This window comes from Pseudorasbora parva, chromosome 2, assembly GCF_024679245.1.
Source record: "Pseudorasbora parva isolate DD20220531a chromosome 2, ASM2467924v1, whole genome shotgun sequence".
NCBI lineage: Eukaryota > Metazoa > Chordata > Actinopteri > Cypriniformes > Gobionidae > Pseudorasbora > Pseudorasbora parva.
The window spans coordinates 36,066,778-36,072,777 of record NC_090173.1 but is presented as its reverse complement, the minus strand read 5'-3'; positions in this window follow the sequence as shown (position 1 = coordinate 36,072,777).

Sequence of the window (6,000 nt, the reverse complement as noted above, 5' to 3'; positions counted from 1 at the left end):
TTTCTGAAGGATCATGTGACACTTGATGCCCACTTTGCATCAATAAATTACATTTTAAAATATATTTAAACAGTTATTTAAATTAAAAATACCTTTTTACTGTATTTGATCAAATAAATACAGCATTGGTGATCAGAATAGACAAGAGTTTAATAAAAAGTTATTGTATTAGTAAATGCAAAAATAAACATTAATGTTAACAGATTCAACTTTTGATGTTAATAGTTATAAATTAGCATTATCAAAGGTTGATAAATGCTGTTTTCCTTCCTCTGCACCTGTGTGCAGTAGATGTGCTGTGCGGTCAGGAGCTCTCATTTAGTCCATTTAGCATCATCAATTTCTACCAGTCTCGCTGGCCTGGCCCACAATGGGCTAAATTTGGGCACTGATGTCCCTCTTTATCTTCCTGCAACAAAGATGTCAACTCCCCTGATGTACTCATTCAAAGAGCATTCAGCACAAGTGGGTCAAGGCAGTGGTTAATTCACTCATCCAGCCAGCACAAGCAAAAGTGTGTTTTGTTTCGTAGGGTTATTTAAGGTTGAATACTGCCTTTCGGTTTGGTAATTGGTTACAGTCTGCTATCACATTTGCCAAAAATTCATCAACACTTTCACTAGACAGCTCTGTTGGAACAAGAACCCAGCAAATATGTAGCTCCATTAATACTAATTTGTTAAGTAATACTTTTTTCATCAAATTATATTATTTGTTCTTTTAAAAAAGGTCATGCTCAAGTTAAGTGTAGCATTGTCATTATTTTATCTGGCAAGAATGTGAGGTCTTATTCATAATATATTTCATAATAATCTTAATAACATCTTAATATTGACAGTATGCTATTTACTACATATGTGTAAATAAAACACATTTGTGACATGCTAATATACCCAGTGATTGGGAAATGAATGCTTTTTGTGAACCAAAAAGGCTTAAAACAGTCTAGCCCATGAGTGTCACCGTATGCCAACACTCCATTTGTCTGTGGCCTGTAGTTCACAAATGCACACATTTTTTTACATTATTTTTAGCAAAACTAAGAGCGCTTGCTGTACACACTGCAGATTTTTTTAATGAATAACCACTAGGCTAGACTCATTAAACATGATGTTGAGGAAGGGTAAACCCCTTTATTTTGCCCCTCTATTTAGAGCTGTCAGTTGTGTTCGCTGGAGCCCTGGGTGAACTACAACGAAGAGTTATTCTCTGCCAAAAGTGGAAGAGCATGGTTTTGGCAAGAGAAAAAGTTTATGGATTGTAGACATGATGAACATAGTGATCCTTGTATTTTTTTAAATCTCTTAGTAAGTTAAACCTTTCTGGCACCGATTCAAGCAGTGAAAAGGCACATTGTTTGGCATTTAGTATAAGTTTTGTTCATTGAAATCAAGGAAACATATTTGTTAACTTTAAGAACGTGAACAACTTTTTAAATACAATTTTAAGTTAATTTTGTAAAGAAATCATTTTAAAAGGAATTAAAATGCAAACAATATAATAAAAATGCAAACAAATGATTGCCTTCGTCATGATGTGTGTAAAAGATACAGACAGATTAGTCTTGTCATATTGGGTTTGATAATAAAACATCTGCCTCAGATTAAACAAATGTAACGCATCTGTCTGTTAAGATTAGCTGATTCTGAAAGAAATATTTATGCGTGCTACTGTCTCAGCAAATCCAAAAGATATCAGCAAGCAAAAACATCCAAATTCCAGTGTCCTGTGGTGCCATTTACAATCTAATAATGATGGATTATTTAAAGGGATAGTTCACCAAAAAATCCAGTATTACACCAGTTCTGATCCCGATAGTCAAGCTCACATCAACTAGCTGTCAGCTGATCACATCTACCTGAATACGATGTCTATCACAGCATAAGCTCCTTCAGTAGGGTACTATCAGCAGCGATCATGTTTCTTCAGAGCTCATTTACCCTCCTTCAGCTCCTCTTCTCATCCAGTCAGGATTTGGTTACATTAATGACATCTGCCATACATCATGTTGGTTCTGTTCTGTTTACCCTAAGGGGGTTATCACTGCTCTTTCTGCTCTTATGCATGCTAGGCTGCATGGATACGCAGAGTTATCGCCAAACTGGAAATCCAAACTATATGCTAATAGTCATTCAGTCATCTTTGATGATTCTCCCATAATTTACTCACCATGAATGTAGATCAAGTATGAAGTATGAGGTTCTTTGTTCTGCTGAAAACAAAATAAGATATTTTGAAGAATGTCTGTAACCAAGCTAATTGTTAGACCTCATTGACTTCCATAGTATTATTTTCCCTACTATGGAAGTCAATGGGGTCCATCAACTGTTAAGTTCCCCTTATTCTTCAAAATATTTTTTGTTTTCAGCAGACGAAATACATTAATACAAGTTTGGAACAACTTCAGGGTGAGTAAATGATAGAATTTTTGTGTGAACTATCCCTTTAATGTAAATATAAATAACATTTCCATTCAGGGCATTTCCATTCCCATTCAACATGTCATGAGTGCTTCATCTTGACAAGACACTTGACTTACTGGCAATTACCTTTCATAGATCTTTTTGTCACAATTTCACAAGAAACTGAAGGCATAATGAATATGGTTGAGAATGTTATCAGAGGTTTTCTGAATTTGCTTGCATCTATATTCTTTTCTCTGTGCATCAGCTGTCAAGCTACACTCATTTGTACGTGTTATGCATAAAAGCTGATTTTTTTTTTTTTTTTTTGCCAAGCCAACTTTTCACCTGAAAACCAGTATAATTTTACACTTTATTTCGACAGTCCATTTTAGGCATTCTAAGTACATAACTTTGCAAACATGTCACCAGTCACTGGAGTATTAGTATATACGGTAGTCGTCTTGAAGTTGCTACTTATAGTCAGTAGTAGATATGTATTTTGGGAGACCATCATAATAAAATGTTAGCAGAAACTAAACAGACAGTTTAATAAAATACTTTAATGAGTTAGTTGATGTGTAATTGCAAAGTTACTTCTAATTATTGTGAATGCCGGACCATCAAAATAGTGTCCCTCAATATAATTTTCCAAATTATTAGTGCTTTTTACAATACGCATTGTTCCAGCAGTTTTAGAATAGAAAAAAATAGAAATAGACAAAAAAAAAAAAAAAAAAACGAAGAAATTATTAATATACATTTATTAAAATGTTAATATACAAAAATCCCATATAATGTAACTTTTGTCCAAAAATGCCTCTTTTAAGAAAAGAAAGCTATTGGATCTCTCTTACAAAAGGAATTTATATTTGGCCACTGCTGTCTGGGATATGAAAACGCTTTTGGCTGCCCAGATGGATTGGCAATAGACTGACTTTACCACACAGTTGGTTCTTACTCTCCAGTGTGTTTATGACTGCTCATATTGCATATCATTCAGATTGTTACAGGCCCAAGTCTTTACCACATTAGGGATTCGAAAAGGTCCAGTTGTCAGGAAGTTGTTTTGTCCAATTTTGATCATTGTAGCTCATTTCCTAAAGGCCATTTCTAAAAGGTTGAATTATAGGGTGGATAAAAAGTTTGATAAATACTGTTTTCAAACAAATTTGTGCCTTGTATAAATTCATATGTTTCCCTTTTCTAAACAAGAGGTCCAATTTGTGCATAAATTCAACCAAACGTTATGCCACAATCACTTTCCGACTTCCTAAACTGATTCGATTTCATCTTGACGCTTTTATGAAAAACAGCTTGTCATCTATATGTTTGATTGACCAGACGCTCTTCAGAAACTTTCTGTGTGCTTGACAGATGGTAAAGAACTTATGGAGTCCAGGTATCATAGGACATATTCATGCCAGAAGACAGACTGAAGTCCACATGAAGCATATCATTTGAATAAAAGATGTTTTGTCTATTTCTTTAAAAGACTTTTATGCCTTCACAGTCTTTCTAGGAGGCAATACAGAGAAAATTGTTTGCCTTAAACTAAAAATAAATTTGGCGGTAGAGCACACCCCAAGGCTGAAGACCGCTGGCTGAGTACATCTGAATGTGTCATTTGTATCGTGTTCATAATAAGACTTCAGTTGTTGTTCATGTATATATTATGTCTGTTTTTTGCACATCACTTCTTTTTCTGTGATATCTTTCTACTTATGCTTTCAGTTTTTAACTTGTGTGTCACCACTGCCGTCTTTCTCTTTTTTCACTTTAACAAAAGCAGATTTCTTCACCTCTGCTCATCTTGTTGCTTATATTTGATAGGATCTTGCGTTTCTCCTGGCAGATCTTTCTCTTTTCACATAAAGTTCTGGCAGAGCTCTTACAGACCACAGGGCATGTTTGCGAATCATTTTAATCACGAGGTGTATGATTTATTCTGGCATTCCCTCTCCTTATTCCATCCAGCAGAGTCTTTAGTAGAGTCTGTGTATTTTGGTTACATTTGCTTAGCATTAATAATGTTTCTAGCAATATGGATGTATACCCCCACACACTATAGAAATATATGTAGCCAACAATTTGACAATTGCACCCGGGTGAAACTACTACAGTATGTAAATGAAAACTTGAAAAGAAGTACTTTGAGTGTGGTTAGGGCTTTTATGTAGTTTACTCAGTTGGAGTTGGATGGTTTCTACAGGCCTGAGGCCTCTTCCTGCTGCGGAGAAGAAAACAACACTGTGTGTCTGTAGCAGGCACCAGAAACAACACCACTTTGAACAACTTAGAGGCTGAATTGCTGTGTTCTGTTAAAATACTGTTTTAATTTTCAGTAAGGATCATCAAGCACCTATTTTTGCAGACCTAGCTCATTCGGTGCTCTATAGGCAAGATAAGGCAAGATCATTTTTTAACTTTAGGAAAGGTTTATCACCAATAACTTTTGTTGTATAGGAAAGAACATTTTGATTATTTTTGTTAATATGTCCATATATTTGTAATTATTCATTTTATTTTATTTCGTTTTAGGTACACTGTAAAAAAAATATTTAGAAAAAAAGTTACCTGGTTCACTAAAATTAAAATTTTGAGTTAATACAATGAACATTTTTTTGAGATTCGACAATCTTTATTAAAATATTATTAAAAGATTTTGTAAGCATATTGGGTAATTATGTGTGTGTTATTTCTGATGACTCAGTGAAACATGCCAAATAGTGCTATTTTCATGATTTATCAAATTTTTTATGTGGTTCAGATACAATAATATTTTGAGTTTCTATTTATTAAACAAATTTCCTTCATTGTATCAACTCAAAGTTTTAATTTCAATAAACTCACAATTTTAAGGCAACCAGGTTACTTACTTTTTTAAGTTGCAGACCAAACAAGCAAACTGAGACCACTGAAAACATGACTCTTGGTCCGCTTCCAAATTAATCCTGGTGTGGTTCGAATTAAATATCAATGCAACATGGACTGAAGACATGTCAAAAGATGCGACCCTAATGCTCAAGTATACTTGTTTTTTCTTGTCATAGTCAGAGTGTTGCCCATCACAGTTCGGTGCAGGCATCAGAACCATGTCTCCTCGCAGCAATTCTTTGTTTGTGTGTGTGATGGAGGGATACCTGCAGCTGTTTTGACTCCTTTTCACATTTTGTAAACTCTTCACGAGTTGTGAGATCTATCATATTCCAACAAATACGCAGTGTATTTTGCTGCTGTGTGCAGGCACATTTAGCACAGCACTGTTTTGGATGTTCACTGTTTGCAAAATATTCATCATAAAAGCCTTTTTTTGTTTTGTTTTTTAACCTTAGGTTTGGTGATAAAAAACGGAATAACACTATAAGCGAACCAGGATGTAAATGTATTATTTTCCTTTCTTTGTCCAGACCAAAAGAACCAAGAAGGCCGAACTACAAGTGTGGAAACACCCTTAAAGGGGAATATTATGTGCCTTTTTACAAGATGTAAAATAAGTCTCTGATGTCCTCTGTGTATGTGAAGTTTAGCTTAAAATACACCACAGATCATGTTTTATAGCAAGTTAAAATTGCCACTTTTTGGAGGTGAGCAAAAA